A 26,662-nucleotide genomic window follows, 5' to 3' on the forward strand; every position below is an offset into this window, starting at 1 on the left:
CCGTTTGCTGCTGCGCCCCCCAGCGGCCCGGCGGACTGAGAGCCCGCGCATGCGCCCAGCTGCGCGCGCGGCGGAGCCGTCTGCGCATGCGCGGCCAGGCCCCGCCCCGGAGCGGCGTGAGGCGAGGCGGGAGCGGCGGGCGCGGGAGCGGCGGTGAGTGCTCGGCCCGGCCCGGCCGCCGCGTCTGAGGGAGCCCTGCGGGGTCGGCGGGTCTGGCCGCGCCGCCCGCCGCGGCCCGGGCAGGAGCGGCCCTGTCCCCCGCGGTGGCGGCCCGGCGCCCTGAGGCGTGTCCCCCGCCGCGGTCGCCCCGGCCGGGAGGGGGCCGCGCGGCGGCTGTGAGCAGCCAGCGGGCTGGGCCGGGGCCGGGCCGGCGGGGCCGCGGGCGGGCAGGGTCTCTGTCCGCTCCGTTCCTGGGTAAGAGGCGGAGGCGAGCCTGAGGCGGCGCCTGCCCGTGCCGGCGAGCGCTTCGGCGGCGGAGCCGCGGTGCCACAGGGCTGCGGGGGTCACGCCGGGACTGCGGCGCGTCCCCGAGACGTGCCCAGCGAGGTCTGTTCTTACCCGTGTTATTTATGGGACCGGTAGCTGCACGCGTTGCCCTGAAGCCATAACGACGATGATTTCCCAACCGTTTCGTGGTCAGAGTGTCTTTATTTCACGAGTAACTCCTGGCTGCTCGGAGGTTGACTTGCAGAGGTTACCGGAGAGACGTTGCAGCGTGTTACAGCGCAATATTGGAAGGTCAAATCTTCTGGCTTGCACAGAATACGAAGGCAAGAAAAGATTAGCTCAGCAATGTTAACCCCGCTGGCCCAGGACAGCTAGCAGGGAGCAAACCATGGCTAGACCTTGTTCTTGTTTATCACCAGTATAAACCTGGAGCAGTTGTCTTTGGGTCAGTAGCACTGCTTTGGCTTTTGACCACAGAGCAGAGAATATGGCCCTAGAGCGCGTGCTGTGTTGCCCTCCAAAGAGCAGACAGTCTGGGTGGTGGGTTAAGCACGAGAGGGCACTCACCAAGTCCTACCCAGTAGCGAAATGGAAGGAAGTGCCCCAAAAGCGTGGGCAGCAGGCAGAATTTTTAGTAGAAGGGCTTCCCGGTTTGTGCTTTAACCTGTGCCTCGTTACAAAGCATGCTGGCAGACAGACTGGGTATTTGTTGGCATTATCGCTGTGATAAGGTGGCCAGGAAGAAAAATAAAGCCTTTCCTAATTTTGTTTGAAAAGAGGAATGTTTTAATATTTAATAAGTTTTCTTCTGATCCAAGGGTAGTTAACAAGGAAGTATTGATCGTGTTGTAGAAGTTCCTCTGCGCTCGTAGTGACTGAGGTGTGGTGCTTGGAACAAGAGGTCCACAAAGGCTCCCTTTCTGAGAAACCACGTGGAAATGGGTCTGTTCGACAGGGAATCACCTGGCGGCTTGCTTTTCCTGGATGAACCCACCTGCTAGACTCATTTTCCACGTGGTTTAGGAGTCATTGAGTCTGTGCAAAAGCACGAAGGAGGCTGAGGATGTCAGTTGCCGTGGCAATGCTGTTTCCCATGGCTTTTGTCCTGTCGTAGTTGTGCTCTTTTTCTAATGTGATTTGGGAGTTGTGTGGTCCTCGGGGATGTCAGTGGCAGAGTTACTGGGAATCCTTCCCCTTACCAGATTGATCTAACACTTTTCTAAAAGACACAGCTGCTCCTTGCCAGCTCTGGCCGCTGTTTCGCATGCATCACAGATGATTCAGGGGAATTTTTTGGGAAGAGTCCACAGATGTCACATCTTGGCAGGGAAATATAGGAAGAGAGAAATATGGCTTCAGCAGCTAAATATGAGCTGTGCTTTCTAAGCATGTAGAGATAGCTCTTCAAAACGCTGAATTGTAACAGAGGAAATGTAACTTCTATGGCAAAAAGGAATTTTTTGGGAAAAAACAAAGAAGAAAAGAGAAGTACTTGTTTGTGCTTTACTGACTGGCCAAGGTCTGGTTCAGGGTGCAGTGCTCCTCTTGCTCATGCCGCTACTCGCAGGTTCCTCACACTGCACGAGGAAGCATTGTGGTGCTGTGTGGGATGTGATCTTTGGGATGAAAGAAGCAGACCCCGGGAATCAGATCCTGGGTTTAGCTGGCCCCTGAGCTGTCAGACACGTGACGCTGCGGCTTCTGCTCCAGTGTGTGTAACGTGCTCCTTTTGTAAGCTGTGAGTAGCCTTACTAGTGTCCTGATACAGCTCTGGCCTTTTTCCAGAGGTCACAATCTACCACTGCCTCTCCTCCTCAGACATAATTGGTTGGGTTCCTTCTTAGAGTGGACCATATGATCCATGGAAATATAAGAAACTCTCGTTGTTACTTGTTTTTTTCTAAGCTCTGATGTGCTGGATGAACAGTGCTGCGTGGTGAGAAAGGGGGCAGCCGACTGTGCGTGTCCCTGGCTGGAAAATGGGGTTTTGAGCTAAAAGGTTTTTTTTTTTCAGCCGAGGGAAACATCCATGCTTGTGTTTCTCTGGGATGCTAGTGACTTCTCTACAGGTGCAGAAGTGTTCCTGAATTGATTCACTTCTGCTGCTTTAGAGCCAGAGATACCTTCCATCCACTGAATCTTTCATGTGAGCTGGTGGGCTGGCTGGGGAGCCATCTTCCCTAGGCTGGTGAGAGTGGCAAGGGACTGGGAGGAGGCCTTGTTTAGCAGATTTTCTTAGTAACTGGAATCATGTAGTCATCGCTGGAAAATTGCCCCCGCACAAAGTGTTTTTGCTAATATTAACTTTAGTTCCATCTCAGCTCAATGGAGGGAAAAACTAGAAAGTGCCATAAATTCAGCCGAGCTTGTCAAAGCTGTCAAATTACGACCTGATAAAGCTCCTACCTCCTAATGATTACAGCCATCAGCCAGAGAGGAAATGTATGCCGATGGGGCTTTCGAGCGACAGCACCAGGGTTCAACGTTGTTAGACTTTTAATGTAGTGTCATCTGGGGGCTCTTTGGCTTCAGTGGAGGGTGAAGCTCTGAGCAGAGTTATTTCTTTTAAAAAAAAAAAAAAAAAATCCAAGGATGTAGACTAGCATACTGCCCCTCTCTTATCATCCAGATTAATGCTGACTACTAAATTTTAGTAAAGGTCTTCTTTGGTCCCATTTGTTAGTATTAGGAGTCCATAGAGATAATGTCTTTTCACGTATAAAAGATGCTATTGATTTTCTGTTACTGTTGTCCTGAAATGTGCACAGTGTGTCTATGGAGCAGTGACAATCCTCCATCACTAGCTTTATGGGAAAAGAATGGTTATTGAATCTCTTCCCATAAAATATAATCTCTTTCTCTCTTCCAGAATTTGCCAGCCCCCGTGGGAGTCCCTCATGTTATCTCTTTGAGAAAATTGATTTTTTTTTTGCCTCTGCTTTGTACACTTGTGTTTAGTTTTATTTTTAATTTGGCTCATGTGATATGAAATGAAGGCTTCCCTAACATTAAGTGCGCTTTCTCAGTGTTGTATTGCTTCTTTTTCATATAGATTAATACTTTCAGAACGATTTAAAGTAAAATAAAGATATTTGCTTGGCACAAGTCTCTCTTGTTGTTGCCGGGAATTTTTTTACTCCGGGTGAGTCATTGCCCTGCTCTTTCTTTCCAGGCAGGTCTGAGATACTGACAGCTTTTCAGCTGCTTACAGGTAAATTCGGGGTAAGTTTCTAGAGTCAACACAGGCTGACTGATTTCAGGTGAATGACACCGTAGCGGAGAATGCAACTCGCAGTACTGTCTGCTCAAGGAGCTCAATGGTCTTTGAACTTGAACAGTGGCAGAAATACTCTGTCAAATTTGTCCATTCCTCTGTGTAGTAAATGACTGACGATGGGACTTTTTCCTTTCAGGGAGGAAACGGCACCATGAATTCATAGATGATGAGTAGGATGCCAAAGCCAGAGATGACAGTGCTCTTGAAGAAATGCTGGGTAGAACAAAAAGGTAAAAGGAACAGCTAATTGAGTGCATTTTGGAGCCCGTGGGACTTCATGTGGTACCTTCCCTCATGAGGCAAATGGCACACCCCCTCAAACCCTAGCTGAGTTGCCTGAATTCCCTCCTCCTCCGTTTTGCATGAAGTCCCAGTGACGCCTCTCAGTCCTGACCTACTCTTTCTGGGCTTAGGTCTTCCCCCAAGCTGCACCGTTCTGTTCCTAAAACCCCTGCGAGGCTCGTGCTCTCGAATGCGTCCTCGCGCTCACACGCTTGCAGGTCCAGCAGCTGTCTCATCCCGACCCGCAGCTCACACTGCCACATTACTCTAGCAATCATACCAGGTTGTCTGCTTCCATGTTTTGTGATGAGAACAAAAAGACAAATAAGAGATTAACTCAACCGGTTCGTTTGCAGCCAGTGCCATTCTCCTAAGGTGACGGTTCAGTGCAGCCATTGCCTGTACCATCTTCTGACTTAGACCCGGGCAGATACACACGGTTGAAGTGTTTGAAATGCGTTGCAAACAAGTTGCCTCCACGAGGACTAAATTGCTTTCTGCTACTCTGATGCTTTTTACTGCATTTTGTGTTGATGCTGTTGAGATGCCTAAAGGGATCACTGCTTATTGGCTCTTTCGTTCTGAGAAATTATCTCTGTAACTGAGGCATGATAGTCCACTTGGGGGCTTTGGGAAGTAAGAGGCAGATTTAATCACACCTGCGGAGAGCCGTGCAGTCAAAAGGCCTTTGTTACACTCATCCGATGGCAGCAGAAGTGGCTGAAGCAACTGACAAGAAGCAAGAAAATCTTCGTTAGTAACGTAGCTCTCCTCGGGATGTTTTCATGCTTGTTTATGGAAGATTGACTTTAATCATTCTCCTTGCAAATGTTCCAGGTTTGTGGTGTGTATGGGAAAGAAGGGCATTTCTGCGGCAAGCAGAAGATCTTGACAGTGAGAGAAGCAGAATGAGGTGTGAATGGTTGATAAATACAAATAACAGTTCTGTTCTGCTGGAAGCATTGTCTTCAAAGCAACAGTCAGGGAGGAATTAGCTGTAGTTCAGGTGTTGGTGCCAGCTGTAATTTTTATGTGCTTAAACTGTTCCTAATCAAGGTGTGGTCTGTCACAGAGCATTGTGCAGGGCAGGGTTAAGGCTTTTGAGTGCGCTAACACCACAGCCTTTCCTGAAGATCATTAGTGCAGTTTTGACAGTGTCATAAATTATTTCTTCAGGCTGATTCATACTGCTAGGAAGCCTTGTGAAAGATCCAGCAACTCTGTATGCGCACTGGGTGTCTGGGAAAGGAGACAGTGGCTTTCTGCTGACCTTTGGCACCTCGTTGTTGCCCACTAAGGTGCGTTTCCTGCAGCACTGTAGCTTAAACCAGCGCTCTGGTGTCTTTGGATCCTTTCAGCCAAGTGCATAAGGAGCCTGTCATGGGGACGGAGCTCTGCGTTAGGGCATTGCTTTCATCTGTCAGAAGCTGTTCTCAGAACGTGTAGAGCTTGCCAGAAAACCAACCTTTTACACTTTGAAGGTGAGAAACATGTAGGAATTACTTAGAGATACCATTTTCCATGGACAGCCCTCTGGATTTTGTGCAGCATTGGTGGCTGGAAGCTGGGAACCCGTATTCCCTACCAGCTCTTCTCTCTCTCCAAAATCAGCCTCCAGCTTGCCTCCAGTAGAACAGTTCTCTGAGAAGAAGTCAATGACTTCTCCTACTGTGTCAGTGAGAATATTATTTGGGCCCATTCTACGGTTTAATTTTGCCTCTCTTTAGTAAAATACTCTCCCATTGCTGCCATGATAAAGAGCTGCTCTGGATGCTACAGGATGTCCTAAAATCCTTGTTATGTTTAGGCCACATGACGTCACAGGGGAGGAACAACACCAGATTCAACTGTTTTGGTGAAAAAGTAGTGATTTGTCCTATGTGATTTGGGGAAGGTAACCATGTTATTTGAAATATCATATAAATATCATATGAAATACAGGTTGTTTTTTTTAAATGGTCATAACTTGCATAAGCTATCATATAGTTAAAATATATGATGATAAAATTTTTAATTTAATAACCCCAGAGTTGAGAGTTCAGGCATACTTAAAATAGTAATTAGCAAATTTCTGTTGTTGTCAATCTATATTTTGGGAGATCTGATAGTTCTGTTCATTCGTTTTCTGCACATGTGTATGTTAAGGCTGTTGGTGTATTCTTCAGCTATTTCTATAAACTCGGATGTAAATCTGTCACGCTCTTTGAGTTTCAAAATTCTTCACCATCACTCTGGAAAGCTTTAGGTCTGCTAAAATTGGAGTGCAGTCAGTGTTGGCAAGCTGTGTCCGTACGGTTGTGCCGGTTCCCCAGAGCCAGGACTCGTAGCCGTCCCTCCTGCCCGCTGGTGGGGGCCCTGGAGCCCAGCCCGCACGGCTCCGTGGTGGACGGCAGCGCCCTGCGAGGCTGGCACAACAGCAGGCTGGCCGACACGGAGAGCAGGGGGCTGTATTTTGGTATTTGCCCCCGTTTCGACAAAGAGCACTATATACATGGTATTTTACTATTCACAGCACTGGACGTTGGCTCAGGAAGGATGCGTGGTGCTGTTGCTTTCAGGTGGCTAGTGGCCACTAGCTGTGCTCGGCATCGCCTCTGCCAGCTCCGGCATCGCGGCACGTGCTGCAGCTCAGCAGTGGCTGGAAAGCTCAGATAGGACCAGATTTGGCATCAGCATAATCACGTCTGTGGGCGTTGTGCCTTGGATGTTGCCAATTCCTCGCTGTTTCTTCTTCCAGCACACGGTATTTTATATGACCCTGAGGACAGACAGTTGCCTACTAGACCAGCCTCTGGTTCTTTGTTTTTTTCCCTCGGTGTTGTCAGCAGTCAGGTTTTCAATTGCAGGGGAGCGCTGGGAAGTGTGTATTCTATTTTGATCGCTGTCCTGCTAACGCTTTAGCTTGCTGGAGTCGGTGAGAGACGGCAGCAGCGGGAGTTAGTGTGCTGTTAGTCATGCAGGTGACATGGTCTGATAGACAAAGCTCTCGAGCTGGTGCAGGAGGATGCTCATCTAAGAGAGAGTCACATCCAGTCGTTCAGGGTTGTGGAGCCTGACCTTACCACTTGATGCGAATTCTCGTACTCAAACGCAGGTGGAGCTTTTCAAACTGCCTACTGTTATGTTCGTGTTTAGCCTGGGTTTCGCAAGCGTACGAGAGAGGGAGGTGAATCACTCACTCGTACACTTTGATCTTAAAGTTCAGTATTATTCCTTTTCAGTAAGTGGTTTGTCAGACAAAATTTCTTAGTCGTCCTGTTTGAAGATCTCGCCCTCAAGGTCGGAGGCACGGCAGCTGGAGGAGATGCAGTCAGAATTCCCCCATCTTTGAAGTATTTGATTTGGCACAGAATATCTCACGGACCCATCCATGCATTTCAGTGAGAGCGTATCGAGTATCAGTGGCTGTTACTACAGTTGTTGTTACTAGAAGGTCGGGCTCCAAGGCTTTCTGGTTTTGTTTGTGGGGTTTTTTGTTTTTCTTTTGTTTTTTTCCTCCAAGAAATCGTGTTCTAATGCAGATGCTTGCTTTCAACAAGCTTGGTAGGAAGCATACAAGCACCTTTTGTGTGGGTAAACTTTTGGCACCACTACTGAGAACATAAGTTGAAATTTTGATTCTGTGGAAATTATGATGAGTGTATTAATATCTGCCACATGATTTGTCTGCTTCCAACCATACTATTCTTCAGTAAAAATTAACACTTTTTGAATAAAAAACTGACATTGTGCAACACTAGGTCACAGGTTTTACTGTTTAATTGGAGATGGAAGTTGAAAGACATCATTGCAAGTATAAAAGCTAAGTATTTAGCTGGTTCACTTACCAGCTAAAAAGAAGTAATTTTATGCATAATTCTTTTCTTTAGGAGCGTTTGCTAATTTTGAATGCATCTCCCACTCTAAGGAGTCAGTGGAAGTTATTTGAAGCTGCATTTTGTGGTTACTATAGGTGAGTTGGTAGTACCTATCTAACCCTTGGGCGGTGCTGTGGCGTTGCTCAGTGCTGCATGGTGAGGCCTTTTCAGCACCACTGGAATGGCAAAGGTGCGGTCATTTGGAGCAAGTCTTAACATGAGCGTGACAGGCTGTTGGTAGATGTGTGCATGGATAAAGAGAAGGTCGTGGACTTCATGTAAATATTCAGATGAGGTTATGCTAACTTGTGGGTTTGGAAGATATTGTGCATTGTTTCCCTGGCAGAAATAGCCCTTCAGATCAACGTTAAATATGGACTGACACTGTCAAAAAAAAAGAGAAGGCATATCACTTAACACCGTAGGTGACACTTCCTAAGGACCTTTTTCAATTTATAGTTCCATAAAAAGGGTAATCTGTGTAGGGATATTCTGTCCTTGCCTACAATTCTGCTGTTCTGACAGGATCACGTTCCTGATTTTACCTTCATGCTGTCCCAGGCTGAAATACTTCATATTTAACACTCTGGGTTCTATAAATAATTGACGTGCCTGTCTTAGCAACCGAAGATCAGCAGCAAATTGTATTGTTGTTGAATAATAGGGTTCTTCTGCATCCTTTACTCCTTTACATCTTAATTTTCACTCTGCTACTGAGAGTGTGGGAACTGATTTACTCCACTTCCAGAAAAAAAAGGATTACTGTTCCAGTCCTTCAGGGGAGGAAGTTCAAGGGAAAGTCAAGAACTCGCAAATAAACCATCTAAGTAAAGACTAGCTAGTTCTGCACATACTGTTTGTATGTATTTCTCATTCTGTGCAACTCTTGTGGGTCATGTGGGAAATAATTGTTTTAATGGTTAGGAAAGGTTTAGGCAAATCTAGAAAGAAAACTCTGCTCTATAGCTAAAACTAATGAGAAAATATTAAAACAATCATTTTTGTTTATAAGAACTACTGCATATCCTCGATGACAGAGAAGAAAGCTTTTGAGTAGTAAGGCATCGGGCAGGCACACCAGAGAGTTTGAGTAGCTGCACGGCCATAGTACCGCTGTAAGCAAATCACGATTGATTCGAGTTTGGGATACTGAAATTATGCCTCCATTTGTTTTATCTGTTCATAAATAATGATGAAAAAAGTCAGGGAAGTTCCTTCTCATTGTGAATTTATAGCATGGCAGAACCCAGTCGTGGTGGAGTCTTTTAAAGAGTTGAGAAAATGATTTCAGCAATAATGCTTTTTAATTGAAAGCGTGAGTGCTCTATTATTTGTTAATGATGCTTCCGCGTTACGCGTACACAGAATAAATGACAAGGGTGTATGAGTGAAGACTTGGTTTGGTAGCTCCAGGACAGGTTTTTAGGCAAAGGTGGTGCCATCATCAGAAGTTCCTCGGGAGCAGGCTGACTCCTGCCTCTGTTACCATCATCAATTTCTCTTCCTTCAGTTCTCCTTTTGTTCTTCCATCGTCATCTTCCATTACTCATACTTCTGTTTTCAGTGCCTGAGGCTGACATTTTCATACCTTGGTGACTAAAGCTTGGCTCCCAGATCCATATTTATTCAGTTAATATAGACAGCAGTCCAATTTCAGAGGAGTTAAGTATCCTGGAAAAGATACTTGTTTAAAAGTAGAAACAGAAATTTAGGAGCGTACCTTTAGGGATCTTGGACTTCAACGTACTTTCCCATTATTATTTGCTTCAACTGTCGCTAGAGATCTGATATCAAACTATCCTGGAGATTACGCTGTCTTGTACATGTTGAGGGGAAAAGAATTACGGAAAATGGCCTTTTCCTCAAATAATACTGGTTACTGTGTGGGTTTCTGCGTGCTGTCGGCTGGATTCAGCGAGCTGGCGCTGCCCCTTTGTCGAGCAGCGTTTCCTGGCCAGTCCCGAGCTGGGAGCCGTTCATCCACGGCCCAGAACAGAGCCAGCGCTGTGCCAGCATTGTGCACAACAGCTTTGTGTTACTGATTGTTCGTAGGAGTTACGCTTTCTTCTTGCTGCTTAGGTAATAAGTGCAGTTTTGCATACTGGCAGGGGAGAGGGGTTAGGATGTGGGGGAAAACCATTCCCAGAGAGCAGCAGCCAGGCTATACAGCTTGTTACGGGATGATGACAGCTTAAAAATAAAATAAATAAAATAAAATCCTTCCATGTACTTTATTGAAGACTGAGCTAAAACGATAACTGAGGCTACCACGGATGACAATCGTATTACCTCCTTAAACTGAAACTTGATTGTCTTATTATAACAAAATGCAGAGAGAAATGTCCTGAATATACTGTAGGAAATTGTCTTTACTAAATCTAGCCCAGCGTTTATGAACATTGTATATATTATTTGATTTTGCCAGAATTACATAAACGGGGCTGGGGCGGGGGGGGGAGTTATTAATGTAAGTTGACTACCAGAGTAAATCACAGCCTAATTATTCTTTTTTTTCTGGCTAAAATTAGAATTTGATATAATGGTCAATAGACATTTTCTTTAATTTTTGAGACAGAATTTCTAATAGCTAATCCAAACGGATTGGAGAAAGTTGCTGCAGAATTGAAAAAATAAATTATCTGAATTTTATGGTGACTTACTGGTAAATCCCCTTAGTTGGAAGCTTTAATTTACCTCATATTTCAGTTTTTTCTCCTCTAACTCTCTTATGGGTGTATATTAGAGCAAAATAATTATTATTTTCTTAGTGCCGCCAGGGTGCTTGGAGCATGAACCAAAGTGAAGAGAGAACCTGGCCTGTTCCTGTAGGGAAATAAAGGGCTGAGGACTGCAGAGGAAGGAGCAGCGGGGCTTGCGGCAGAGTTAGCGTGCCGCAGCGCGTGGTGTGGCAGGTGTTCTCCCCTGGCACGGCTGGCTGCAGCAAAATGCTGGAGGTTGGCACCCACGTAAGTCAGTTCTGAAGCTGTTTGGCATTGTCCTGGAATAAATGGGGCTCCAGCACTGCAACCCCCTCAGGCAGCCGCTTGTTTCCCTTCTGGAGTCGGTGCCAGTGTAGAGGAACGAAGCATGTTTGCCCTTGTTCTTGGTTAAACAGGTAAATACTGTGTTTTGTTTTGAGGCTACTGGCTTAAGTATCTACAAAAACTTTATGAAGCTTTGCACACCAGAAATATCTTTCCTCCGGGGTCCATTAAAACGGCTTAGGCTCTGGAGTTATGCTTTGGTTTAGTCTGGTGTGAATTCCCTATAGCCAATAGAGTGTTACTAGAGATTATTTGAATGTAGTGTTTGGATTTCTCATGGAAATAAAAGGGCTCAGAACTGCAGAAGGAACAGGGAGAAGAATGGAACTATGGAAGATGACCAAGTTTGGCCTCCTGCTAGGGTAGTGTGCAGTTTCATCCATTCTGAGTGTAACCCAGTGTCTTTAGTTCCTGGTAATAGATCTCTTCTTCAACTTCCACACATCATTTTGGACAAGTTATTTGGATGGCAGAGCCCTAAACAGAGTATACTTCTCTGGAGAACCTTTCTGAGGAAATGCATGTTTTGGGATATTTACCTTGGCAATTACACTTCACAAATACAGTGAGGTATTGAGAAGTAACAGTGGATTTATACATACACACTGACTTGGTTCTTGGGTTTAGTCCTAGAAGAAATGGCTTTTGATTCTGTAAGGGGAGAGAGGAAGGGGCAAAAACATTTCATTTATATCATTGTGAGGGTTTTCTTAAGCATCTCTATTCACATTTTTAAGAGTATTTTTGTAAAAACTCTTGGTGTTCCTTGCTGCTAAATCGTGGAGTAACTTTGTGCAAACAATTCAAAAGAAATGGGGTTCCAACATTGTCGTTGTAGCTATTAAAACTGTCTGAATTGGTTTGCTTTTTGATGCTTGCCATAGCAACGGTGGATGTGTAATTTGCTGAATATCCATAACAAGATATTTTAATATATTCTTTACAGTTTTACTTCTGCATGCAACTAAGCATGCCAAATCATCACATTAACCCAGTTAACCAAGCCAGACCCACATCTGCCATGGAATGACAATGAAGATTTTTTTAAAGAACTTTGTATTTCATCTCCTTCTTAACAAAAAAACCAAACACCGTACATCAGAATAGCAGCAGCTTTTATCAGTATGCTGTTAAAAATTATTCATGATTCAGACTGCAAAAACTCCTGGCACATCTGCTTTCTTGCCGCTTATCAGCTGGAGGTAGCTCTGTGTTTGTGCCCCTAGAAAGGTAAGACCGAGCTGGTTTATCCTGTACCCTACATGCGCAGAATCTTTGGCGGTTCGGTACCTCTGTGCCTTACTAGCGATTAGACCTTTGATTTTTAAACAGTGGGGAGCTGGGAAACTTGAAAGATAACCAGCAGCACTGCAATTCTAATGGCTTCTTTCTTATCATTTTATTGCACAAGGAATTAAATGAAAATATTTGGGACTTTGCTGGCATGTTTGATGAAAAATCCATGTTCAAACAGCATCAGTAATATTACATAGATCACATTGCTGTAATAACCTATATGCTACTGTTAAGATTTCAGGCATATAAGATTCGGTCTATTAGGGTTTTTTTTCTTTCCTGGTAGAAAAGCTTATATTGAGTTCATTAGCCATATGGAGCAGAGTTCATACACTACTTCAATAACCCCTTAAAAATGCTTTATTCATCTTCATCCGCACAAATTCTCATCGTCTTTATGGACCAGGAAGGATCTAGAAAGCCAGACAGTGCCCCTGAAGACACTTCGTAGAGCAGGTTGCACGCTGCTCTAGAGCCAAGGCAGGTTGTGTTCGTTCTGGAAGTGGAGCTGTTACCAGGTGGTTCAGTGGAAGTCCCTCCTTCCCCAGCCTGTAATGGCTGCGGGAAGGCAGCTGGTGTCCTGAACAACCTTGTCAATCAGACCACACGGACCTCATTACTCTAATGAGCCATAGAAGCACATAAGGAACTACTTGAGCTTTGGAGAGAAGACAGAGATGGACACTTGTGCACACATGTAGCTGATTTTGCATTTCATTATGTTTCTGGGTGATCTCAAGGTCTAACCCCATGTGGAGTACCTTATGGTTCTTTGTTCTCAAGAGGGTGTAAGTGAATAACGCGGAGAGGGCTGTGACCGAAATACGTGTTTGTGCTCGTCTCTGTGAAAAGAACAGAACGACTGCTTGTGGCAACAGGTGCCATAATGCAAACTGTGAGGAGCACCAACTGCGTAGCTACCTTGTGTCTCTGCTAAGCGTATGGATCAGCTTGGAAGAATATCCAAGGAGAGGCATAAATTCCCTAGAACTCATCAAGAAAATGATAGCTCTTTGCCAACACGGCAACTAGAAAACTTTCCAGCCTATCTTGAACAGCTGAAGGAAACAATTATCTTGGCTGATTCCGTAGCTGCATTAATATTTGTATGTATTTATAGGACAGAGCATACTAGATTAGCTTTATGGACGTCGGGAGTGAGCCTGTCGTTCTAGAGCCTCTTCATCAATGTGCCTTTCCTGCTCCATGAGATTAGCAGCCGCTGAAAATAGGAAAAAGGAATTTTCCTCTCTTCTGTCTTAGAAGACCCATCACACCATTCTCCTCTTTCATCTTGGCTTTGGTCTGTAGCAAAACCAGAAAGCCAACAGGTCTTTTTAAAGAAGTTCCACTCTCATGAGGATCTAAGGGAAAATATCCTGTTTGTGTGTTTAGTCACACACATCAAAGGAAACAACCGTTTCAATCTTCATTTGCGTTGTGCAGGCATTAGATGTGGTCCAGTTACACGGAGCTGCGCTTGGGAAGGCAGAAGTGCCAGTGCTCTTCAGGCTTTGACGGAGACAGGGAGAGAGCTCAGCCAGGCAAAGTGTATACCGCTCTTCCACGGCACTTTCCATTTTTAAGAGGACAGAGCAATTTCCTTGGGAGACTTTACAGCACAAGCTCCTTGACATCCCGCTCTGCAGGCAGCGGGTGGCAGGGTCTGTACAGCTGCAGACCCTCGCCCTTTGTCTCACAGAACGTGTGAGTGCTCGTCACAAACCCAGTCCTGTGCGGGGCTCCCTCAAACTTTTTACATCTCGTTGGCGACGGTAACTGGGTTCTCTGCGGGTCACAAATCCCCACCTCATCGGCTGCGTACCGCGCCCAGAATGGCTTTTTCTCCCCCAGCACCATGCTGTCCGCCCCAAAATACCCCGGTTGTGGCGGAGGGCCTGCAGAGCTCTGACTTTTCAGCAGCGTTGAAAAAATGGGGGAAATAACCTTGGCAGCCCGTGTGCTGCTGTTTAGGTCAGTTAAAGAGCGCGGTGCTTTGTCTGTGATTTTGAAAAGGGGGCAGAGCGCGGGGGGTGCTCCCTCCCGGATCGCCGTAGCCGGGCTGATCCGATCCGAGCGCTGGGGACACGCGGGTGCAGCACTGACGGTATCAGGAGATGGTAAAAAACCCGCTCTATGCGGGACCGGCCGGGCGCAGCGGGCGCCGCTCCGCCGATCGCACCGGCCGGGCCGGGCCGCGGGGCTGCTCCCGCCGGGCGGGCGGGGCGGGGCGGGCGCGGGGATTGGCGGGCGGGCCGCCAGCCGCGCCAATCGGCGGCTTTGTTTAGGGTCACAGGGCGCGGAGGGGGCGTGCGCCCGCCGGGACCGCCGGCAGCCAATGGACAGGGCCGGGGGCGGTGGCGCCGGCGGCCGCCCGGCTCGCCCGCCGCATTGGCCCGGTGTGCGGTCACTCTGGCGGAGGGCGCTCCTCGTTGGCTGCCGGCGCCGCCGTGCGTCAGTCGGCGTGTCGCGCTTCCTCCGCCGCGCGGTTGGCTCTGGCGGCCGTCAGTCGCGCGGCGCCGCTTCCTGAGTGGGCGCTGCGGCCGTCAGTAAAGCGGCCCGTCCCGCCCCCCTCGTCTTCCCGGCACCACCCCTGAGTGGCTGCGGCGCGTGTCACTGAAGCGCTGCCGCGCTCCGATTGGCGGGTCGAGCTATCCATCGCGCCCATCCCCTCCGGGCGCCCGCCCTCCGCCCGTCGCGATTGGTCGCCGCGGGTGTCAGTGCGGCGGCTCCCCCAATGGGCGGCGCGGGGTGTGCGCCGTGCGCGCGGGGTGGCCGGCCCGGCGGCGGCGGCGGCAGCGGGAGGAGGCGGCGCGCGCCTGGGTCCCGGTCGCGAGGAGGCGGAGGAGGATGTGGCGCGCGGAGGGGAAATGGCTGCCGAAAACAAGCCGGAAGGTGAGAGCGCGGCCGGGCCGCCTCCCGCGCCGGGCCGGGCCGGGCCTGCCCGCCGCCACCGCCGGGCTGCCGGCGCGCCGGGCCTCCCGTTCCGCCCCCCGCCCCTGTCCCCGCCGCGGGGCGGTGGCGGCGGTAGGCCGGGCCGGGCCGCGAGGCGCGAAGTTTGGCGGCGGCGGGCGCCCCCGCGGGGCCGGGCCGGGGCTGGGGGCGGCGGGCAGGCCATGTGCGGCGGGCAGGCCCGCGTGGCGCCGGGGCCGCGGCGCCGGGCCGGGCCGGGGCACGGGCACGCCTCCCGCCGCCCGCCGGCACGTGCCCGCCCGCCGCCAACATGGAGGCTGCGGCGGCGCGGGGCGGCGCAGGGCGCGGCGGGGGGCTCCGGGCCGCCGTTCGCCGCTGACGGGCTGGGCCCACAGCCGCCGCCCGGGGGTCGCGCCGGGCCGGGCCGCGCCGCGCCGCTCCCCCGCCTCCCCTCCCGGCGGCGGCGCACGTGCCTCGCGGGCGCGCGCTCGTCACGAGCGGGGCGGCCTTGTCCGCGGCCCCGCCGCACCGGGGCCTCCGCCGCGCCGGGCAGCGGGCGGGCCGGGGGTGCGCGCTGTTGGGGCGGGCGGAGCGGCGGGCCCGGAGGTGAGCGGGGGGAGGGCCCGGCCCGCCCCTGGCGGCGGGGGGGGAGCCGGGGCCCCCAACTCCGGCCGAAAGTTACCGGCGCGGCGGGGAGCCGGGGCGCGGCGTGTCCGCGAGGGGGAAGCGCTGCTCCGCCCGCGGCGGCCGTCCCCCCCCCCCGGCGGGGCTGACCGGCGGGAGCACGGCGCCGAGCCCGGGACGGGGAGCGGGGCCGGCGGGGGGCGGCGGCCGCGCGGGCGGTTTTCCGGGGCCCGTTCGCGTCGCGTTCGGTATTTTTTGTCATTTAACCGAAGTTTGTCCCCGCAGGCTGGCGGGGAGCGCTGGCGGCCGCCCCCGACCCCGCCGGCGGCTCCGGAGGCCCCGCGGACCGGGGCAGCGCCCGCCGGGACGGCCGATGCCCCAGCTGCTCCTTCGGCGTTGCGGGCGGGCGGGGGTCGCGGCGGCCGGAGCCCCGCGGCCGCGCTGGGCTGGCGCGGTGCGGCACCGCCGGTGCCTGGTGTCAGGGCCTCCATTTTAGAGGGGCGGGAGGGTGAGGGTTTACATCCCGCAACTAACCGGTTGCGTAACTGAAATTGGGTGAATTTCACTAATGCCTCTTGAATTTGTCTGGTTCTAGTTGGGCCCCTCCAATATTTGTATTTCATCTGGCTCATACGGATTTTTTCCATATCTGCTATAGCAAACGTACTGCCTCGCTTTTAACCCATTTGCACCTTTTACTGGGAAACCCCTTCTTAGGATACGGGGTTGTCATCCCGCCTCTTCCGGATTTTTGCTCAAAGTGCTTTGGGAATATCTTTTTTTTTTTTTTGGCTGTTCTTCTAATTCAGCAGCCGTAGAGCCTCAGCGGGCATGGCCACCTTTGGTTTGCTTTTTGCCCGCGCCTTGTCCAGCGCGATGAAGGCTGAGTGCTCTACAAAAATGTGAATTTTAAGTAGTAGCGGTGATTGTGAGGGTTGTCAGCTTCATCTTTTAGTGATCTCTTTGATGCTCCCAAATTCATTAGTTCCGTTTTTCCTGTGGTCTGGAAAGTGCCAGGCTTCATTCTTTTCTCATTTGCATTGAAGAAAATTATTATTTCCACAGAAGCAGTAGAATGCTAACTGGTTAACCCGGGTGTAAGTGAGAATAGAAGCAGTGTCTATTTGGTCTTTCCAGCTCAAATTGTGACGTTTCAGTTCTTTAGTGGAGGAAAGTACCGTTACCAAAGCACACTCGGGCTTGACTCTCTTTTGGGGCTTCCTGTGCTCACATACAATAACATTTTTTCTACATAACGCACAGGTTTCGGTATCCTCATTCCTGCGAGGCCACGGCTTTACAGAGCCGTGCAGATCAGCTCTCCTTGACTTGAAAGGTGATTTGGCCTTTGCGCTTGTTTAATGCAACTTTTATTGTGTTTTGCATTGGTGACTGATTTTTGTGGCTGTCGACGCGTGTCCTTGCTGAGGAGCTGGGCCCAGCACAGCGCTGTGCACAAGCCGCTGGAGGAGCCACGTTTGTGCCCAGCCTTCTCACGCGCCCGTCCGACGCTGTAACCCAGCGTTCGCTCGGCCAGTCAGTGGCTGGTTCTCTGCTTTGTGCCCGTGCAGAGCGCGGGCGGCTTCGCTGCGGGGGGAGCGGGGCGTCCGCAGCGCCTCGGCTCAGCACCAGCGCCTGTGCTGTTCCCGTAGTGAGCGCACGGAGCAGCTCCCCGCGCTGACCTAGTTCTGTGGTGTATTTTCAAGGAGGCAAGATATGAACCATTCATTCCTTAAACTTAAACTCCGCCTGTCAGAAACTTAAATGGGAATCTTTTTAAAGCGTGATTCCAGACAAGTGTTTCACCAGTCGTACAGATGCTGGAGGAGAGAGTGCGAGTCGCTGTAGGTTTTTGTTCCTTTAACGTTTAAAAAACGAATGTAAATGGCAGCTAGCAGGTCAGTTGCATGGAGAAGCACTGCTTTTATCGGGGAGCAATCTGCTCCATCTGCCCAAGGTGCTACAGTAGAAATGAGCCTCGTGAACAGCAACGAGCAGCTCTGCAGACCTGCCCGGTCTTTGAGCTTCCCTGTCAAGCTTCGGTTGGGGCTTCTTGTGCCCAGCTAGCAGCAGAAGAGCCTCTGCGGTAGGGTTGACAGGAGGCTGGCGTCTCTGTTCCATGGCTGCAGGAGAGACTTCCACGGCTTGGAAAACTTGGGTGAGTTTCCTCTTTTCTGGTTTCCTTAGGCAGGATGAAGTTGGGCTCCATGACCAAGCAGCTCTTACCATCCGCGTGGCAGCAGGTTTGTGGTGTTTGTAGTTTCTGCCGTGTTTTGTGTGTCTGAACTGAAACAGGAGGACTGACCCTCCGAGGTGCCATCTTGGCAGCTGCAGTGGGCTCCGAGCTTGGTTGGGTTGAGGCGTCTTCCGTAAATTAAAAAAAGTTTTTTAAAAGTTCAGAACAGAAAGAATGTGCATAGAGAACCTTTCTTTGTATTTCTGTGTGTTCTCATGGACAGGTGTCTGACCCCGATAGCTTTGGAGTAGGGCAGTGCCCACGTGTTTAACTGGTGCGGCTGGCGCGGGGCCCTTGGGTTGCCGTGCCAGCACGTTCGGCCATGGGCAGTTGTGGAACTCTAGGTCTGTTGGTGCAGGCAGGGTGGGGAGGTGGGAGAGGCGGGAGGTGGGATTTCTGCTGTACGCCCCACGGGAGCCCAGGGCACGGTGAGGATGGCAGTGGGGATTTCGGCAGCTGTTCGGGGTTTGTTGCTGATACTGACCGAGAAGGAAGTTAGAGCTTCAGATATTATGGAATGCTGAGAGACTGTTTGGGTAACTTACCTTTTGAAAACAAAACATTCTTGATTTGGTTGTTAAACAGTAAATATTTACTCCCCTCTGCGGAAGTGTTGCATAACGTTTTATTACTTAAACAAACCCGAGCTTATTGTGAGCGTGATGGATTGGATTTTGTGCCGCGTTCTCTCTGCTGCTGTCCTTCCTGGCAAGATTGGGCTGTCACGGTGCAGAGGCAGGGTTTCACACTCGGCTCAGGCTGCCCGTTGCCCCAGTATTTTTGCTGAATTTCAGCAGCTGGGATTTTTCCAAAATTTCTGTTGTCCGAGGTGGAAGTGAACTGAAGTTTCTAGAGCCGCTCAGGGGGCTGTAAGCCAGCAGGGCAGTTTCAGAGAGTGGACTCGATTCGCTTTTTCCAAACAGCAGGACCTACGTGTGTGTGTGAGGTCAATTTTTTTGAGTACTTTTGGTATTACAGCCGTTTTACGTGCAAGGTTCTGGATGTAAGGTGTGAGGCTTGTTTAAAGCTCTGGTTTTTAAATCCAATTCCACATCTCTTGTTGTTAATGGTTCTCCCAAACACTTCGGCTCAAAGGTTTTTTGGTTTATTTGAGTGGGTTTTTAAAGCTACTTGTGTAGGAAGGTTTCCTACAGATGTCATAACTCAGATTTCATTTGCTGTATCAGGAAACAGTGAAAGGATTAGGCACAAGTAAGGTTAAAATAAATGTTTTAAAATTTAATCTTTCCAGACTTGGTGCTAACTTTACATTACTAATATTTTTAAATGTTTCTTCTCAAACATGCATTCTTTTAAAGACCTGCTCAGAAAGGTAGATGTTATTGGAGGAAGGGGAGGTAGCTGTCCTGCGTCTCTGTCCAGGCAGCCTTCAGAAAGAGGGAGCTGGAAAGTGACCTTCCTTTTTTAGTGTCCCTTCTGTCTCTGCTTCAGTAAACCAAATGTATCTGCAGGGATAAAAAAACAAACAAAAACCCCAAACCTTTCTGTGGAGCGAAATGAGGCTGGTAGAGTGCGTTGTGGAATACCGTGCTGGCTAATTAAAATGCAGTGCTTCCTGCAGCTTCTTGCGCCGTCAGTGTTTCCTGGCTTCCTCTTCCACACCTTGATGAGTTTCTTCTTTTTAGTTTTCTCTCCCTTCATGTCCTGTTTTCATCCTGTGGCTTCCTGCGCCCCTTCAGCCCTGTGTTGTGTTTACCCTCTTGTAAACCCTGTGGGTTTTGAAAGGCAAAGATGCCTGCGGGTGCTGGCGTCTGCGTAACCCCGGTTTTTTGGGCGGCAGCACCTGCTGCTTACCTGGGGCGATGCTGAAGGTGCGGCTTCATACCGAGGAGCAGTTACAGAGCAAGAGCAAACTCCCACTCTCGCTCGTGGAGAGCTCAGCATCCTTCTGCTTTTGTTGCATCTTCGGTTCAAGGGTTTTTGTGGGTTTTTTTCCTGCCAGCTCTCCAGGTAGGTTTCCAGACTCAAACTGTTCATAGCTTAAAAACAAAAAAAAAAACCAACCTAGAAATATCTGTGGCTGGTGGCTGCTGGTGCGTAGGCTCAGAGTAAGGAATTTCACTGTCTTTAGCCAAAACTTTGGGATTTCTGGAAAATTTGTTCTAGTGTTAGACTCCTGAGTGCTGAGCACAGTGATAAATGTACAGCATAAGAAATAAATAGCTAATTGTGTAAACCAGACCTTCCCAACCAGGGTGTAGGCTTTCATTAAGAATTGTGCTATCAACTCTTCCCCAAAACGCACCATTTGCACTTTTACATAACTGTGTTGTTTAAATTGAATTCAGTTATAAAATGTCAAGAAACTTTCTGCTCTGTGAAAAGGATAAAATAACTTACAAGTGGTGCGTTATTGGTGGGGAGAACCAGGACAACAATACACAGCAGCAGAATTTTAGCTATATTTGCATTTCTTACAGTTTTAGAATGGTTTGTAGAGCTTGTCATAGCAACAAGGTATTTATCACAAATACTCCAAGAAACCAGGCTAGATTCAATAACTTACTAGAGGAAAATTATTTTGTTGATCATCCATGGTACTACTGCCATTCCTCTGGTTTCCTCCTCATCCTTTTTGGTTTCCCTCGTTCCTCCCGTTTTCCCCGCAGGCAGCAGTCGCAGCTGCACGCGTGCTGGTTTGTGTGTCGTCCTCTCTTCCTCCTGTTTCACGTTCTGTACCTTTGCCCGGACTGTTCACTCTTTCCTCGTGTCCTCCCCTCCGCCCCAGGCTGCTGCTGGGGCCGCCCGCGTCCTTCGCGGTGGAGCATCACAACGCCTTTGCTCGGCCGGTGTCAGAGCCCGGTGCTGGCATCCAGTGGGACCCTGCTGAGGAGGCAGCGCTGGGGAGCTGGACCTGGTTGTCTTCTCTTAGCCACCCTCTATTGATGTTTAGAAATCAGCTTTTGTTGCCAAGAGATTTACAACTGTAATCGTCCAAATATTTCTAGAAAACAGACCAAAAGCTGTTGGTTTTGCTTATATTGCTGCTTGTTTACTGATTGAAAATGCCAGGAACGAAGTTTAACTGTGAGAAATGGCATGCTAGTCCTTCAGATGTTTGGATTGGGGATAATTCTTTGCGTTTAACTCCGCCAGATTGAATTTAATGGTTTTGTCTGTGTCCAGACAAAGAGAGAACGTAGGACTTGAAGGGGACTTCATACCCCCACCCGCAGCCGAAGACCTGGCAGAGCCAAATCAATATGTGGGAAATACAAATATCCATAAAAAAATTCGTCTGACTACATCTAGATATCTTGACTTTCATTTTTGTCCATGTCTTCCTATATCGTCTTTAGAGAAGCAAGTTATTGGAAGAGTAGTTTTTTGCAGAGGGGAAGAGCTTCAGGAAGCCAATAGGGTTGAGAAGGACGGCGGAGTCGGTGCCTTTGCCCTGGGTATTGGTGTAATCACTGCTGAGCTCCCTTCAATAAGGCACGTGATCATTATTTCCCTTGCGAGGAGCAGGGCTGGTGCGCGGGTTGATACTGCATGACACCAAAGACAGCCTGACTTTGGGTAGCCTGCGCTTACTGTGTTCGTAGGGGTGCCCCTTCTGAACTGTCTCTGCTCAGTCCTGCTGCTTGCGCGTCGGCGTGGTGAGTGGCGCTGTGGTTAGCGGGGCGCCTTCCCCTTCTGTTTAAGTAGCTAATAATGACATTGTGATTTCAGCTGTTTGTTTTATATGAAAGCGCCTATTTATAATGTTTAAATACCTTTTACCTCTCTCGTGAGGTAGTTAAGAAGGTGGCCAACCCTAAGTTATTACTTCATAATAATGGGTTTATAAAACTTGTGTTTGTGATTTTATAGGCTTATTCCTTATATTTATTTCCAGTATAGATCTGTCTGCAAATCAGCAGTTGATCAACACCCATTCAGCCGTTTCTATATTCTCCAATTATACGTTATATTGATAAACTGTGGTAGTTAAATGGTCTACAGATCTAAATTCACCTCCTGGATCACAGAAGATTTAAGAACCAGTTAAAGAAAAAAAAAAAAGTAGGGGAGGGGGGGGATTGTTTGGAGAGCGGGGACAGAGCGTAGGCTCGCTGTGTGATTTGCTGTTGTGCGCTTTAAAGTTTTATGGCCCATGTTGATCCCTTGGGAGGATAAAGTGCAAGGAGCGTGAACAACCCATAAAATTACGAAGGGTTTATGTGGTATAATTAATATGGAACTTTCTATGAACTTTATAATAGTTGTACTTTCTTAATTTTACGCGAGTTTCTGGTTTGCTAATAAGTATTCTTGAAGATCGCTAATGGAGCTTAGATTTTGGATTTTCATACTGAGTTATAACAAGATACATTGTAGGCTGCTATATTTTAGTATATAGCTTCCCTGCTGGAGTGTTCAGAATTGGCTGTGCGTGCCTTGGGAAGCGCTTTGAGCTGTGGCCAGCTTTGCACTAAAAAAAACCCCCATGTCGATAGAGCTTTACTGGCAAATCCTCCTTGTGCAAGCGCAGCTTTGCTTGCAAAAGCACTTTTTATTGACCCTGGATGGGTTTGCAGATCACAATGTCATAAGTCACACCCATAGCAAAAATAATACGAGGAAGAAAGTTCAAGTACAGATCTGGCCTGGATTTGCACAGTAAAATCAAATAAGCATTGTGAAATTGCAGCTCCTTTTTTTAACTACAGAGGAAATCTTAGTTCTAAATAAATGTAAAATATTCCCTCTGGAACGCGCTGGTTGCTCTGTAAGTTGGGCAGGGATGCTGAGCAATGCTGATTCTTATTCCTCCATCAGAAGACTCTGTGGTAGGTGAGTGGGTACGTCAGGTTGACTAGAAATGACACATTTTATTCAAACCAAAGGACAGCCGCTCTTTTTTTTGCTCCACCTCCCTAAAGATTGACGTGTTTCGGTTGGAAGGATTGTGTTTGTGAGGAACGTGAGCAGCGAAGCGATAGTTCTCTTGGAGGAATGTGGACGCTCGGTAGCCAGTCTGTAGGTGGGGATGGCAGATCCCGTGTGGTGCTGGGGATCTGCTGGTGGCAAACGCTCCACGAAGGAAGCTGAATCCTGGAGCGGAGATCCAGGGTGACCGAGGTCTGCCAGCGCCCTCAGTGCGGCTGGGAGGGCAGCCCTCCTCTCCTGTGCCTGCCTTCCCATCCACCTGCACAGGCTTTCCTCCGTTTGGGAATACGTCGTGAGTGGTCCCTGCGGGCGGCGAAGCAGGTTTTAAAGCGAGCGTGTGTGCATCGTTTGGGGCGAGGCGCTTTCTTGTTCTTAATCCTTATAGCTGCTTGGCCAAGTTTGCCCTTTTCCAAGGTCAAACCTGGTTTAGAGTTCACTGAATTTAGGATTCGCTTCCCATAACGTGATGATTGTGTGTCGTTCTGGCCACGCGGCTAGAGGGTTCTTTAACGAAGAGCCTGTCAGGCCGAGGCCGGTGGCAGTTGTCGTTGTCCATGTTGGAGAGTTTTTGGAATGAAGAAATGTCGTTGCTGAATGCAGAAAAGAGAAGCATACGTGAGATGTAGTCACACCACAGGATGGTGAAAATGACCTTCCATGGCTATAATAACACAAAGGTATGAGATGCTAACAGCAGGAGTTGGAAGGTTTAGAGTCAGCAAGTTCTGATAACTTCTACCAAAACATTTTAAAGGGATCTATTATCCATAGGCACTTTCTGGATTAATAATACTGATAATTGATGACAGTGGAAGAAAGTTAGTAAAATGAGCTGAATAATTAGAGGTCTGCCAGCCCTGCAAAATAATGGAATGAATGATAGAGGACTTGACTGATACGGAGGTAAGGGGAAGTAATACAATTAATGTCAATTAAAATGTGCCCATGGAAAATAAGCTGATGAGATGTAACTGGGGATGTAGTTTGGCTGATAAAAGCAATAATGTGTGCAGTAAAATACTTTGCCGCCTTAATGAATTGAATGTAGTGCAATGCAATATTTTGAATGAGAAATGAAAACGGTATAAAATTAGCGTAGGGAATGTTAAGTAGGTACCAGCTGAATCGGATGGCGGATCTGAAAATACGGGTGGGAATGGCTGGGGGCTGCCATCGCAGCGGGGCCCTGCCCAGCTCTGTTCTTCGCCCCAAGCGAGTGGGTGTCTTTGTGGGTAACTCCAGGTGTCAGGACGTGCGTGTTTGTGGAGCCTTGAGCGGCCAGGGGAGGTGGGAAATGACAAAGGTGACGGTCACACGTGCAGAACATTGACTGGGAGAAAGATGTGGCCAACCAGCCCTGTAGAGTAACGGTCCGAGATACTCAAGTGTCAAGCTAGAAATCCTGGAACGGTGTACAAAGAAACAATTGAGAGAACCTTCTTCCCGATTTCTTTATCAGTTCAGCAAAGATCAATACTGCCTGACTGCTCGTTCGCCCAGGAAGAAGGAAGAAGCTGGCAGCCCCGTTGATTTAGTCTAACGCAGCCGTACAGTAAAGTTCCCAATAACTCAGGGAGCGCACAGGACTCATAAATTACAGAGCAGCTCACGTTTATCATACACATCGCTGCTTATCTTGTAAACTCATCTGCTGTGCTTGCACGAGTAGTTGATTTAACAGCATGTATATTGTTGAACTTGACACATCCAAGAGTATAATCAAGCTTTAAAAATACTAGGGGTGTCTAGCTGCGGGTTTGCGCTCTTCACCTGCTTCCTAGAATGATTGTGGGACGGGTCTCTCTGGTTTGCTGCAGGTCACGGGAAATTTCTGTGTCGTATGTAATTGCAGAGGAGTTTTATCGTGATGCTGGCATCTGTTTAATGACATAAAATGATTAGATGTGTAAAAGGAAGAAGTTAATATCCTTCTGTACGCTTCCAAATGGGAAGTGTCTATAAATTAATTTTGTAAGGTAGAATGCCAGTGCCTAAGTGTACTTCTCGTGTGCCGCTGCCCAGTATCTGTCATGCAAGGCGTGAGAATAGTGGAAGGTGTCAGAGATGGGGGTTTTGGAAGGAGAACTAGTAAAACTCCTGCTCTGTAGCTGGGATGTCTTATCCTGCTCCGGTTGCCTTTTCTGCAGGGACTGCATATACGTGCAGTTTGTGTGTGCTCTGATTCTTTAGGTGGTGTTAGAGGGTTAATGCTTCTGGGACTTCTGTGGGCTGTTGTTGGACTTCAGGGTTTGTTGGGTCTGTTTGTTGTTTTTTAAGGGGAATCGATGCACCTTCTAGATTTTTAGCAACAAAAAAGAATAGTTTTGTATTCTTCAGTATTTCTGCTTGAGACCCCCGGTATGGTGAGGTAGGAAGATTTCCATCCCTCTGCCTCACTCTCATGTTGAGGAACTACCTTCAGTTTCTGAAGGTCCATGGAAAGAAAAGTAACCTGTTTTTAATCAGGTACAGCCCGTTTTAGTTTTAAACGAACTAATGGACCTTGAGTTGTGTTTCTGCTGCAGCTTGACAAAATTATAGCAGGTACTGGGGCTCTGTGCTTATTTACTTGCAAATCCTGTCAAGTGTGAACTTCATTTACGACTTTCCTGGCAGGTCATACTGCTGTGGTCACAGCTTCTATAACGTTCCGTCGCTGTTGCTTGTAAAATTTGTCACTGAGGGAAATAATAAGCTGAAATAGGCACAGGTAAGCACACACACAGGCTCCTCGTGCACAAATCCATCAAAGCTCTTCTCAAACTTTGCAACCACGAGGAATTAAACTGTATTTATGTATCTGAAATAAAGGTGCAGTTTCAACAGAAAACCGTATTCTTCTTTGCAATGACAGATTGCCTGCTCTTTGACAAGTGAACTGGTGGGTTTCCAAGTCTTGTCGTAGCTTGGGTCTCCTAGTGGAAACCGCCTGTTCTCCTGTATATGCATCACCTGTCTCCTTTTCTTTCTAGATGATCATGGGAACAGCAATGGCAGTCATGTAAAAATCTTTTTACCGAAGAAGCTGCTTGAATGTCTACCAAAATGTTCAAGTTTACCGAAAGAGAGGCACCGCTGGAACACTAATGAGGTAGTTAAATCTCTTATTTATTCTTAAACGTATCAGCTTACTTGATGCTTATGGATTGTTTTTTGAGAGCATGCCATGTAAGTTACAGAATACAAATTCCCTGGCTCCGGAGCCTGGTGTTTACATAATAAAGTCCTATTACATGTTGAAAGGAAGCTTTAAAGTAGACTTGAAGGCAAGTGTGGAAGCTGAGTACTAGTGTGAGTGTGTGTATGTGGCTTGTCTCAGAGAGTCAAATCTTGTGTCATCTTACTGACATATTTCAAAATTGCTTAAAATTAGGTGTTTTGGTAACATGTTGAACAAAATGTTATCTTACTATGTGTAAAGACTTCCGAACAAAAAAACGGTGCATGTTCTTTCCTGCCAGACAGGGTCCTGAGAAGTAACTAGGTTACTCCTGTCTGAGAAATCTTGTTAAGAACCGGGGACACAAAGAATTGGGCATTTTATACTGGAATGTGGTTACTCTGAATGTGCTAGTTTGCGTATCTCCTGTTAACGCATCACGGTTGGGTTCATTGAAATGAAACAGAAGTATTTAAAATTCGGGTGTCTGGTGGGCCAAGGTAAAGTTGAAGAACAATCCAAACAGGTGTACGATCCCTTGCCTTTATTCCTTCTGGGCAGCAAGGCTGGAGCTTACACAGCAATACCCACAGTATAGTTTTAGCTTTTAGTAGTACGGTCTCACAGTACCTT

The 26,662-nt window shown here is 48.3% G+C and overlaps 1 long non-coding RNA gene across 1 annotated transcript; it reads left to right on the forward strand.

The window, feature by feature from the left end:
- Positions 1-80: 80 nt before the first annotated feature.
- Positions 81-25,930, forward strand: LOC137671096 (uncharacterized). Its single transcript, XR_011049396.1, has 3 exons — positions 81-153; positions 3,861-3,954; positions 25,842-25,930. It is a non-coding gene; the product is annotated as an uncharacterized lncRNA (long non-coding RNA).
- Positions 25,931-26,662: the final 732 nt, after the last annotated feature.

Source organism: Nyctibius grandis, chromosome 17 (assembly GCF_013368605.1).
Source record: "Nyctibius grandis isolate bNycGra1 chromosome 17, bNycGra1.pri, whole genome shotgun sequence".
NCBI lineage: Eukaryota > Metazoa > Chordata > Aves > Nyctibiiformes > Nyctibiidae > Nyctibius > Nyctibius grandis.